The sequence below is a fragment of the Lotus japonicus genome, chromosome 5 (assembly GCF_012489685.1).
Source record: "Lotus japonicus ecotype B-129 chromosome 5, LjGifu_v1.2".
In the NCBI taxonomy this organism is placed as follows: Eukaryota; Viridiplantae; Streptophyta; class Magnoliopsida; order Fabales; family Fabaceae; genus Lotus; species Lotus japonicus.
Genome location: NC_080045.1, coordinates 41,479,632 through 41,493,645, shown reverse-complemented (window position 1 = coordinate 41,493,645; position 14,014 = coordinate 41,479,632). Strand labels below are relative to the sequence as shown.

At 37.1% G+C, this 14,014-nt stretch overlaps 1 long non-coding RNA gene across 1 annotated transcript; it reads left to right on the top strand.

Moving 5' to 3' along the window:
• Window positions 1-1,035: 1,035 nt before the first annotated feature.
• LOC130721470 (uncharacterized) lies at window positions 1,036-11,897 on the top strand. The gene is made up of 4 exons (XR_009013464.1): window positions 1,036-1,116; window positions 1,299-5,858; window positions 8,173-8,250; window positions 11,434-11,897. It is a non-coding gene; the product is annotated as an uncharacterized LOC130721470 (long non-coding RNA).
• The last annotated feature ends 2,117 nt before the right edge of the window (window positions 11,898-14,014 follow it).

Here is a 14,014-nt window from a genome sequence, read left to right as displayed (position 1 = left end):
TTTTTTTACTCTTAACTCACAATCACCTTTTTTTAAATAAGTATTTTTTCAAGTTTTATGTTAAATTCTCATTTTTCTCCCTATATCCGAGTTCATTGGATTCTTAACTAGCAATTAGTTTCAAATTTTTCTATATTAAAATTTACTCACTTATATGAAACTCAACTACTCACTCACACATGTTCAATAATCTTGAGTGAGTTTATTTCAAAAAAAAAATCTTGAGTGAGTTAATCTTTATATTGGCTTACGTGTTTCTAATTTTATTTTTATTTCATTTTTATTTATTTTCATTTTTAAAACTTCACTTAAACAAATACTCATTTAGCACTAATATAATTCAGGATTCTTTCCCTTTCCGATGAAGCAAAAAATTCAGGGTTCTTTAATATACACCACTCTTTACTAGATTAATTTTGGATTACCTTATTTCAATCGGCTTTAACTAACAGGTTTCTTTCCTTCAACAATCAACCCTCTTAAGCCTCTTATGGTTTATTGGTTTTCTCTTGATCTTCATGCTCTATCTTAGATTGATCACCTATGATATTTTGTTTGATTCGACTTGTGAGCGAAAACTACAACGTTTTGAGTCCAAACTAGAGTTAATCACCTAATAATCCTAATTGCTAGACCACTACAAGAAAAAGGGCATTTTGCGGCGGTCATATTGCGGCGGTTCCACGAAACCGCCGCAAAAAAGTTTCCTGCGGCGGTTTGCGCGGCCGACGCGAGTATGTTATATTCGCGGCGGTTGTAATGCGTGTAGCGGCGGTTGTTAGGTGTTTTGTTAAAAATAATGTAATGCGTGTAGCGGCGGTTGAAACCGCCGCAATGTACTAATAATGTACGGCGGTTTGCGCGGCGGTTTGTTGATTTTTTTTTTAAAAAAATAACCTGCGGCGGTTGGGCCTTACAACCGCCGCAGGCCTTAAAATAATTTCAAAAAGATTTGGCCAGGCCCGCTAAGATTTTCACTTTCCCTCACTTATTTTCCCCAATTTTACTTTCCCTCTTATTAAAAAAAAAAAACAACTCTCGCTCTTAACGCAAAACCCTTCTTCTTCACGCTCTACTTCACCGTGGCGTTCCGTTCTTCAGCGTGCGATTGGCTAGGTTTGTTGTTCTCTTCTCCTCTCATCTCCTTTCTCGCCACTGGTCTCTCTTCCCTGGCTGGTCTTTCACTTTCACTCTTTCACAATCCCTAATTTTGATTTCTTCATGTTTGTACAGGCTGAGGTTCATCTCCTCTCTAGCTTGATTTTGATTTTGATTTTGATTTCTTCATGTTTGTTCAGGTTGAGGTTGATTTTGATTTCACAATTTTCAGGTTGCCTTTCGAAATTCAATTCCTCCATAGTTGCAGCAAAGGTAAGATTTCTTCTTCTCGTGCTTCTCAACTATTTCATTGCTTCCAATTTTATTGCTCCTTCATCTTCTCTATGGAATTGCGTTAAACAGCCCCCATGTGTCTACTGTAAAAGATCTAAAACAAGATAGGGTTAAGAGAGATAGCTCCTTGGTTGTGATATTCTTGGTCACGAGGCAAATACTACTGTCTAATTACTCTTTGGCTGTTGCAAAGGAAGGTGATCTTTGATATGGCTTTGACTAAATCATGTCTATGTCCCTTGTGTTTTTGGTCCCCTGTTTTCTCCCCCCCTACTCTTTACTCTCATGCTTTCTCTCTTTTCTTTTGTCCCTTTTTCTTTATTATCTTGTAACTCTTTACTAGCACTCTTTACTCTTTACTGTCATAAAGTTTCTTGTGTGCTCCCTCTTGTAACTATCTCTAGTCTATGTATGTGGTTTTAATTGAAACTTTGTTGCTGGTTAAGTAATTTTATTAAAAAGATCTATGTCAAACTGGGTTGGTAAGGTTCTTTCACGTGGGGTATGGGTTTTTTTTATTAAAAATTAAAACTTTATGTTGAATATCATGGAATATGTTATTGGGTCTGGTTAGACTACCCCAGGCACAAGTATTGGCAGTTTCGCACGGCTTCCTTTATGTTACAAGTTTTGATTGAGTTTGATTCTGATTTCATCTTTTTATTTTTTTAATACCTGAGCCTATGAGGATAGAGATTATTATGAAAAGCATGTTATTTTAAATTGATTTGATTTGATTTCCTAGCTTCTAATTGCTGATCAAAAGTACTTTAAGGTATTCTTGGAGCAACAGAAATCTATAACATTTGCCATTACTTGTGTTTCACATTAAGATTTTAGGATACTTTATCAAATAGTTTACAATTTTAATGCTGTGTCTAATGGTTGATCATGACCTCTTTTTAATAACTATCTTGTTCTTATAGTGTTTTTTGTTCAGTGAGGGGATTTGGGCTTAGCTATGAGGGTTGATATATATCTCAATGTTAACATACTCTTATCTTATGATTGTTCTAGACCGCAACTTACTATAGAAAGTGATACGTTATGCATAAGTTTTGAGGGATGATTTTTCCAGTGCTTTCTACAATGTCTGCTGCCATAGCAGCTTCAGTCTTGCAGCACTTAGCTTTCTGTTTATTATTGTGCCATAATGTCTGGTAGAATGAAAAGATCATACTTTTACATATTTATCACAGTTGGGCAGCTAGTAAATTTCATTTTTAATAAAAAAATAATAATAATTAACTACTTGCGGCGGTTTGAACCGTCGCTAAATGATAATATGAATTCTTCCACAAAAGTAAACCACGGCGGTTCAAACCGCCGCTAAAAGTTACTGTATCTGCGGCGGTTTAAACCGCCGCCAAATGCTAGATACAACTAGCGGCGGCTATTCCAGCAGTTGGTACAAACCGCCACAGAACGCCTGGCGACACTAGTAACTGCGACGGTTGGCAAACCGCCGCAATATGCGTTCTGCGGCGGTTTAAACTGCCGCAAAACGTCCTGACAACCGCCACAGAATGCCTTTTTTCTTGTAGTGGACATAGAGTTAGGTTTGTTAGTCGCTTAAACACTCAAACTTCATGATAACTTTCTTTCTTAATCATGTGAGACATCAATGTTTAGGATTAGAGAGTTATTGTTATCCACTCATGCGAGACATCGATGAAGTAGGGTTGAACTGGTGTAGATGAATCATATTCTTAGTCTTGGTTTGTATTTGAATCACTAGAACGCACAAAGGTCATTCAATGAAATCTAATCCCAACAATTTCTCATACCTGTTGTTCCTCCATCATTTCATCTGTTTTCCTTTTTACTTTCATGTTTAAACAATCAAACTCTTATGAATCCATCATTTAAGTTTGTCAACTATTGAACGACATAGTGTTACACCTCCCTGCGGATACGACAAAACCCTTTACTATACTACAATTGAGTTTTGAGAGATTCAAACGTAGAGTGGTAAAAAATCTTTCAACAAAATGGCGCTGTTGCCGGGGAGGTGTGCCAATACTAATTGCATTGCAATAGTTTTCATTCTTGAATGATTGTGAATATGGTGTATAGTTTTTGTTTTCAGTTTAACTTTCCTTGTTGTTACTAATCTCTTGTATTAGTTGGCTAGTTCAAGAGTTGAAGCAACAAGAAGCTTCTGAATCACTACCTTCTCAAAATGTTTCAATCATCTCAGACATACTATTCCCTTGAAGAGGATAGGATTTCTAAGCTTGAGTATACCTTGGTGCAATTCATGCAATTGTCAATGATTAATCAAAGGAATACTGAGGCTTCCATCAAGAACTTGGGGGATCAATTGGGAAAGCTAGCTAATATGGTAGCTGAACATGGAAGACCAATGGTTGAAGAAAAAGTGGAAGAAAGTGAGGAAGAAGAAGAAAAATCAAAAAAAGAAGAAAGAGATCCAACTCTTCACCACTTACCGATTCCTTCAAGCTCTCCAAAGGTAAAACATGATGAGGATGAGGTAAGCGTTGAAGATTTTGATAGCATATCACATCACCAATGCAATAATGAAACTATTAATGTTGAGCATATAGACTCTGTATTTGGTGATAGGCTTGATGAGCAAGTTCCATCAAATTCTTCAAAGAACTTTAAATTTACATTCGTTCATATGCATGTAAATACCTTGGCATGTGAGTTGAATGTAGGTGTGAATTGGGTTTGATTGAGAAAAGAAAGAAAAAGAATGAGTCTTTGATGGCTTGGAAAACCTTTGTTAGAAAACTATATAAAATCCAAGTCAAAAGACCTAAAAAAAGGAAGGGGTTATATTATAACCCTTGTTTATGGTCACCTTGATTGTGCAAGCGTCAAGCTAATGACATTAAACAAGCGCTTCCTGGGAGGCAAACCAGTGTTTTTATTGTTTTTATGTGTGTTTTAGTAAGTGATACTGTGATTTTGTGAACCTTTGTTTAACTATGTGTTTTAAGGTTCTTCACAAGTTTTGATAGATACATTGAGTGTATTCATAAGCTTTGGAAGCAATGAAAATGGTAAAATTTGATTTTGAGGAGGTGACTTGTGAAACTGCATGATGTTTGAGTGAAATTTGGGTACTGTGAGAATTTTGTGCAAAACCTTAGTTTAAGAGTAGCTACAGGTCCAATTCAATGTTTATAATGCATAGGGTTTGATGGAAAGTGAGGTTTATATGAATTGAAAATTTTGAGGTATGTGGTTGTGTGGTTTTCAAGTGAAAAACAGATCCCTCTATAGCATTTCTGTATAAACTGTGAAAACTTGCCTCCAATTTCTTGTGAACTATCTCAATTTTTTTATTTGTATGTCAATTTTCAAGTCTTAGGATAGGTGTTTAGTGAACTGTTTGATGATGTGAAGGATTTCCGAAAATGAAGGTCAATTTGTGCTTGTCAAGTCCATGGAGTGTGTCATGATGCCATGTGCTTCAACTGTGTATCTTAAGGCGCTCAACAAGTTTTAAATGATGTTAATAGATAGTTTTAAGGCCTAGCGTGAAGCAAGTGTAAGAAGTTCAAAATATGAGGTATTGAGTTGTGAACTAATGAAATTTGACCCTATTTTGAACTTGAAATGACTGATGTGCTAGATATGCTTCAATTTCTAATCTTAAGTTATGCACAAGTTTCTTAGGGCATTTGTATATGTTTGGAGTGATTGGCATGTTCTAGAAATGATCACATCAAAATATGACCTTTTGAGTTGTGAAAAGCATGAAAACTTGTCCTTGAAGCCTAGAAGTGTGAATTTTTTATAAATTGGGCATGGATGCTGAATCACAAGGTCTGAACATGTTTCAAATGACAAATGAGTGTGAATACATCAATTGGCTTGCTTGAAAATTTTAAAACTCAGAATTCGGTATGTTCAGATACATGTGCCAATTTGATGCTTAGATTTTGGAGATTTGAATGAAAAAGATGTTTGGAATTCATGGATACAGGTTTTAATGATCACTTAGATGGTTTTGATGAAGAATAAATGTGATAATTTTGCTTAGAATGAGATTTGGGGGTAAATATTGAGAGTTGCTGTTTTTTTTACTGGTATAGGCGCCCAGCGCCCAGCGCCCATCTGAGAGCGCTCAGCGGCCTCAAACACTGATGCAGACCGCTCATCGGTCTTCAGAGGCCGCTCAGCACTACCCCCTTATCAGCAATCCACTCTTTTATTCAAATGAGCATAACTTCTTCATTTCTTATTGGATTTAAGCCAATGACCACTCTTTGGAAAGCTCTTGAAGTCTATTTTCATATGGACTAGGATTTGAATTGTTTTAATGCTTTGATATTCTCATTTATCCCTTATACTATAACATGGTTTTCAAGTGACTGTTAGGCAGATTAATAGGAAAAACATACAGTTTGGCCTGAGGACAGTCCAATTCTCATGGAGGGGGGAGAGATCAAGGACTTTAGTAGAGAGTTTGATTCAAAGAATTAACATCACAAGTGAGTCCACTTTACCTTGTTTCTAGTTTATTTTTAATAGTATAGTTTTATATATATAGCACTTATGTCCTAGATTTCATGTCCCTGACTGTTTTCAATACTAGCATGACTATTGTGAGAATTGCTTGATATATGCTATAAAAAAATGAATGATTCCATGAATTATGTGTGCAATAAATGATACCATGACTTGATATGATTGCATGATTCACTTAGAATTCTTGAAGCATACAATGAATTGCTTGAAAATCAGGGAAATTTGAAACTTTTTAGCCTGTGAGAGAGTGTTCCTATACACTGTGAGTTGAGAGAACATCACTGCTTTGCATAGTTGATTTTGTTTGAGTCTCTTACGAACATCGGTTGCATGGAATTTCTGGGAAATGATCAAGGCATGTTTTGTTCTGTATATATAGCTACTTAGCCAAATAGCCTACCTATGTCAATTAAAATCCATTTGTTACCCCTTTGAGCCATAAATTTTAAGATATTTGTTTTGTTCTTGATTATGACCCTTGAGCCTAAAAGAAAAACAATGACTTTCCTAAGCTTAATAGGCAAAGAGAGCACTCTTAGTGTGGGTTGTTTGCAAGTTGGGGGAGAAGACTTTTGTGCTAAAGTTTCTATGTGATTTGAATCCAATCTATTTGTAAATATTGTCAAATGTGTGCATGCTTCCAAAGAAAAAAAAATGCAAAAAGAGAAAGAAAACAAAATCAAAAAGAACAAAAAGCGAATAAATAAGAAATTGATGAAAAACAAAGGGTTGAGTTGAATGACAATGGTGAATGAGAGTTGGTTTATGTGAGACCCAAGTTTTAAGCTTAGAATAAAATAGTGAAATTTCTTATTCACGAATAAGTTCGATGTAATGTGAAGTAAGAAAACTGGATAAACGTTTATTGAATGGAATAAATGTATGGAGAAGATATCTCACGAGAAGGTTAAGGACAAGATTCGAATCGACGAAACTTATGACGCAAGTATTATTCGTTTACGCCTAGGACAAGAGCCTTAGGAAAAGATTAATTTAACCCTTGGAACACTATAGGAATAAATTCAAAAAATCTTCAAGAAGAATATAAGAATTTCTCTTATTCCTTTCCATGACAAGTGTTTCGATATGAAACCCTGGAATGTACGAACGTCAAATTCTAATTCTCGGAGGTTTGCCGAAACTGAACTCCTGATAGTTTAAGAACCCTAAAATCAACTGACGATGAAGACTTTTTCTATTCGGAGCTTTAAACGGAGATTTCACACGCGTACACCTATTTCTTTCGATGTTTCTAATCTTTCTTCAGAAAGAAGTTTCCTCATCCGACATCAACTGCAAAAAGTAGTTTTTCGGGTAAAATCGATTTACACCGACTTTGGATCGTTTGCTTTAATTCCAAGAAACCTGTTTCGAGTTTTGGAATTCTGTCGCCAGAACCTATCTTAGAATTCACAGAGGAATACGCAGGAAAAATCGGAATCGCGAAATATTCATTTTTTCGCATTTTCCATTACCTATAAATAGCAAAAAAATGAAAAATTTATCACCATTCCACCATTGTTGGCCGCGAGCTTGAGAGGAGAGGGAGGAGAAAAGATTTTCGCCGTTTCTTGCCTGATCGTCTCACTGACAGTTGCTACGCGTAGGCATCGAGGTATAGTTGCTATTCCATACTTCTGATCGTCAATTCCGACGTTTTTCTCTGTTTTTCTGTGCTCAAAGTTTCGAGCTTTTCGTAAAACTGTCCAAATAACTCGATTTCTCTGTCTAAACTTATTCCCTGCATGCCCAAGAGCATGTTTTGTGGATTACATTTTGCTTAAACTCGTTGAATCGTCGCCGGGCTTCGATTATGCTCCAAAAACCCATTTTTCCGACAAAAGCTCCGCTCTTTCGGTTTAAAACTCTCGACTTAGCTTAGTGTCAGTAGGATTAGTTGTCATAAACGTCGTTAGTGACATTTCTATCTAATTTGTTTTTCGAAATTCCAATTTTGAAATTCCGAGCTAAAAACACTGACCAAAATACCCCTGCGACAGTTTTCGATCCGATAATTTTTCCGAGCTTTGATTCGCCTTAGTTACGACTAATGATAGCCTAGGAACCAAGTTTGATCGAAGAAAAATCGGCGCACACAATTAATGTGTGTGGCCGAGAGCACTCTAAGGGGGCGAGGAAAAATTCTTTTTTCGAAAACTTGTCTTAACGCGTTAGATTATCGTACTTCGGAGTTTATAATGTTTCGTGTAACCCTAGTACTTAATGTTTGCTGAGTTTCTGACTCATTGTGATTGAATTCTGTGATTTTGCTCTAAGGTTCGTTTGAGGAATTCTGTGGAGCTGAAGAGGAAGGTTGTGAAGGAAAGCTTGAGGAACACGCTGGAGGAGCTACAGGTGAGGGCTACTCACTAAATACTAGCTAATGCTTTAGGTGTCGACGAATTCGATTTGATTTATTGTTTATGCACTTGATTGTGTTTGACTGGGAAAAATGTTTTCTGAGGCTACGACTGACAATTGATAATCATTTATCGCTTGAATCGTTTTTTAGATTGATTCACATGCTATGTGCTAAATGGTTAATCTAGGATGTGTTGATATTGATTCACATGCTATATGCTAAATGGTTAATCTAGGATGTGTTGATATATGTGTCATGACTGTTGGATTGTGTTACTTTGATTATGAAATTACACATATATCTGTTGTACGTCAGAGAGGATAACGGGCAGTAATGCCAAATTTATCATGAGATTTTGGGAAAGTTTGACGGGACGAACGGAGGTTCGGGCCTTGTTATTGTTTTAATGGATCGAGACCTTCTTTGGGGATTACTTGGGATTATGTGATCTTTTAAACTCATAAGGTTAGAGATAAAACTAAATGGAAACTATTTTACAAGGAAAATTCATAAGACACTAAACAACCTCTGAACCTTTAAATAATGATCACAATCTCAAATAAGAGCTTAGGACTTGAATATTAGTTTTTGGAAAATGAGAAGTGTCGTCGAATCTAAGTTTTGGGGAAACAGATAAGTTTCTGAGTATGTTAATACTCTTTTGCTCGATGAGCAGTTTTGTTGTTTGGCTATCTAAAAGATAAGCCGGGAAATTAATAAGTTTCCGAGTATGTCGATACTCTTTGGCTTGAGGAGCAGTTTATTGTTCGGCTATCTAAAGGATAAGTCGGGGAACTATAAGTTCCAAGTACATTGGTACTCTTTGCTCGCTGAGCAGTTTTTGACCATCGGATGGAGATGGGTCGGATAACTCGAGAAGTTATCACGAGTGATTGCACTCTTTTCATAATTAATTGTCTTTTGTCGCAGAATCGACATTTACCTTAGGGTATTCTTTTTAGAGACAATAAGTTAGCTAGAACACGTGACGACGTGACGAGTGAGGTCGGAGACGTTGTTTGGCTAATCACTTTGCATTCATGCACACATTTTGAGGTAAATACACGGTGGGATGCCGGACCTCGGTGGATTCCAAAAATGGTCATAAGACCCGGATTTCCACATAAGAACATTGCGGTGATTCTTAGTAGCAGACGGAAATGGCCGACCTGCGGGTTCACTGCTGATCTGACTACATTTTGTTTGGTATAAGAGACACCCGAGCAGAAATGGTCCCACCTTGGCCGGTGTTAGGGCTGACTCGATGGTGCCCATCCTTCCGGATTGCATCTTGTTCCTCGTCATTGCATTCATGCACCATACATACTGACTTAGTTGTCGTGTGTGATTGATACTTGTTAATCTTGCTTGAGATATGTTAATTGTCAGCGAATGTTATTTATTTTCATTTGGTAAGATATACCATTTAGAATGTTGTCCTTTATATCTAAGCCTAGGTAGCTACTGCTTAAACTTTACCTATTGATTGTACTATTATGTAATTCATTGAGTTGACCCTTGCGCGTGCTACCTGTGTTTGAGGGGCTATGTATGCCCTTATTGTCAGATGTCTATGGCGGATTGGCTCGAGATGGTCGTCCCTTCGGGGGGGACTAGGTTTGAGATGCTGGATCAAGACACCCCGGGCTCATGGGTGGTCGACCCCGCCGGCCACCGAGCTATCTATTCGGAGCGAATAATGGAGGATCGCGTCGACAAGATGGGAAACCTAACGCACGGAGTTTTGAGACGCTACACCGTCAGCTTCAACCTACCACCGGGTGTGCACTGTGGACCTGGAGTTGTAGTACCACCACCATCGTCGCCTTCGGACGACGAGGACCCCTCGGAGGAGGTGCCTGTGGGAGGGACTTCATCAGACTCTAGCTCACCCACTGTTGCGGCTGCTGTTGATTTGGGATCGGGTTCAGGACCCGCGAGACCAGCTGTGGAGACAGATGCAGACATCGACCTAGTCGTCTTGGATTCAGATTCAGACGACGATCTTGATGATGCGTAGTTGGGAGTGTTGTGGTGTGCTCCTCTAGTCAGGATTAGGGTAGGAGTAGCGTTGTGGCTCTGGTCTTCAGTTTCTCATTTTGGGGCAGGGTAGGTCCCCGACCTTTAGCTTTTTGTGTGGTTCTCTTTACGGGAATCACAGAGAGTTGGTCGGACTAGGAGGTCTTCGGGCTGTTTTTGGGCTGACCTACTTTCGTTGGGAGGACTGTATTCTGAATACTTGACCTTTCATTTTGTTTTGTACATATTTGCCCACGGGCACTACTTTTCCGTCACTGGAGGTTACTCGTGACGTGGCTTGCTACTTACAGCGAGGGCTGTAAATATATCTGTACATTAGTCATGTTTATCTTTCGTCGATGAGTCTTTATTTCGACAAGCCTTTCATTTACTAAAATAAATATCGAAAAAAAAATATTCACGTTTTTCCGCTTTGTTTTCTTTTTTGTTACTAAAGTGACGCCACCGAAATCGGGGTGTTATAGTTTAAAGGAAGTTGAGAGGAGTGAATGCCATGAAAGTGAAGTGTGATTGCTCTCTTGCCATGTTGAGTTTCTTTGCATATCTTGAAAAACCAAACTCTTTGAAGCCTAGCCTCATTACAACCTTGTAAAGACCTTAGTGATCCTTGATTGCACATGTTGTTTTGATGATTGTGGAGACAAGTAATAATCTTGACTTCTGTGATTCAGTGATGTACATGAGCGAAACACTGACCTTGCCTGATTTGCATGTTATATCTTGGCTAGATTAAGTATTCCCTGATCAAGAGTAATTGATTGTATGCCTATTGAGTTTTAGGTTGAATAAGTAGTTGTATCAATGTTATGCATCCTCTTGTGGGCATCGTGTCTCTGTTCTGGATCATTGATTCAATTTTTGTGAGATCTTGCAAATTGAGCTTTGAAATTTTTTTGAGTCATGCTTATTTGATTTAAGTCATTACCTTTTGTTTGAGGACAAACAAAGTGCTAAGTTGGGGGGAGTTGATAAGTGCCATATTTTCCTAATTTTCATATACAATTTAGGCACTTATCTTAAGTGATTCATGAGAAATCCCTATTAGTTCTCTTCATCTTGATTGAAAGTTGTTAATTGATTGAGAATTAAGTTCAAAAGTGTTTAATGATTGATTATATTCTCAACTTATGATGTAGGATTTAAGTTCTCAAGGAAAGAGACATATTTTCATGAAACATGAAGAATTTTTGGATCACCAGGGTGCCTAGCGCTTGTCAGTGGCCGCCCAGCACCCATGACGGTTACCAGAAACCCAACCTTGAAGTAACTGGGCGTCCAGCGCCCATAAAGGGCCCCCAGCACTCTGCACAGATGCAAAATCATTATAAAATAAATTTTCTTCAGTTTCAGAAAGTGGAACTTGATCAGAACTTCGACCCAACTCAGAGAAACACTAGAAAAACAAAGGGAAAGGCTTAGGAGGCTAGAGAAGAAGCTTCGGAGGTCGGATTCGACGGCGAGACATCGCGACGATTTCGATTCTTCTCATTCTTCTTCTCTATTTGTAAAACTATCCATGAAAATGGATAGCTAATCTCTCTTTGTTGGGATTTGATGTAGTTGTATGATACTTATGCTCTCTATGTGATTCTCTTTTATATAAAGCATGTTTCTTGTTTATGGTTTAGTGGTTTTCTCTTGATCTTCATGCTCTATCTTAGATTGATCACCTAGGATATTTTTCTTGATTCGACTTGTGAGCGAAAGCTACAACGTTTTGAGTCCAAACTAGAGTTAATCACCTAATAATCCTAATTGCTAGACATAGAGTTAGGTTTGTTAGTCGCTTAAACACCCAAACTTCATGATAACTTTCTTTCTTAATCATGTGAGACATCAATGTTTAGGATTAGAGAGTTATTGTTATCCACTCATGCGAGACATCGATGAAGTAGGGTTGAACTGGTGTAGATGAATCATATTCTTAGTCTTGGTTTGTATTTGAATCACTAGAACGCACAAAGGTCATTCAATGAAATCTAATCCCAACAATTTCTCATACCTGTTGTTCCTCCATCATTTCATCTGTTTTCCTTTTTACTTTCATGTTTAAACAATCAAACTCTTATGAATCCATCATTTAAGTTTGTCAACTATTGAACGACATAGTGTTACACCTCCCTGCGGATACGACAAAACCCTTTACTATACTACAATTGAGAGATTCAAACGTAGAGTGGTAAAAAATCTTTCAACAGGGCGGCTATTCGTTATACCTTATAGATGAGTAATTCTTGCTCGCTCGGTTGGCCCGGGTGAATGTTTGCACATTACTTCGTGAGCCTATTAAGCTTAGTGGCTACAAGTAATAGGACTATGCATTTTTTAGGATTGCATTTTTTTGAGATTTTTACTTGTAACTCTTAGCTGGCATTTGTGGTAATAGTAGACGCGAGACTTTCAAAGTGCTCAATAGTTAGATGTCCAATGCTATTTTCAATTACAAACATTATTTATAGTGTCTAAGAAATAACTGCTAAACAAATCCTAGAAATGAAATTAAAATAAAGTGTAACTTCCTAATCTTTGCCGTCCATTTGATCTAACATTGAAGCTCAAACACAATATTTGAACCTCAAACTCTTCAACTGTTTCTCGAACCCAACGCTTCGAGTCCATTAATCGCTTCAGAATGTGGGCTAGTGCTTTTGAACGCGGATTCATGCTTTTGGTCATGGGTACATGCCTTTGATCATGAATGCTTCAAACTAGACGTAACTTCAAATAATCTAGAAGGTTGTTATCTTAGTTTAATTTGAAGAACTTTGACTTTGTTATTTTGAGATCAACTTTTGAACTTAGACTAATATTCTTCGAGCCTTTGCTAATAAATTATATTCATGTGACTTCGAATTGACTTGATGTTTGAGTCATGATGCTTTTAAAATTCCTTTTAAACCACCTATATGAACCATACTTGTAATTGATGTTTTGTACCTTTCCTTTTATATGTATTTAATAAGATTATTCAAATAAGCATCCAACATAGTCACATTACTTTATACCCTTCAATTTTACCTCTTGGCCTAATTCAAGGTAGCCTTTCCAACTCTCTCTCATATTGAAAAGGGGATTCCTCGAATCAATATATATTAGAAAAGAAAAACTTCTATCAGGCTGATTTAGTGACGTGACAGCATTAGGTTAATTCTCATAAAAAAAATCTCACGTGTCATTCTCATAAAAAAATCCACGTGTCATTCCATTAGATATCTTCTCTTCTTTTGTGTTATTTTATCTTGAAACTGAATTTTAAAAGATTTACCCTAATTATCTAAGATTTACCTAGATTACTCCTTACTAAATTAGGAAAAGTCTAAAGCCTAATTTACTGCATATTTACATGAATCCCTTGAGTTTATCATTTTATTCTGACATGTAGTGCTGAGATTATAATCCATTAAAATTTTATAAGATTTTCCCTAATTGTCTAAGATACTGCATATATAACATTTTCCCTAATTTGCGAATTGGGGGGGGGGAGGACAATTAGTGGGCAAAGAGGAAAAAGATATAGGGAAACTGAAAATTTAAAATGTCAGATGAGAGAAAAGAGAGAGGAACGAAATTGGGGGAGAAAAAGAGACAATTAAGAGGAGAATTAATGGGGAAAGATGAGAGCACATATTTGGAATAACTTAAAAAAAGATTAAAACATAGATAACTTACAATTTAAAAAATAATAACTGAAAACGAACTCGCATAATCACGTTCATG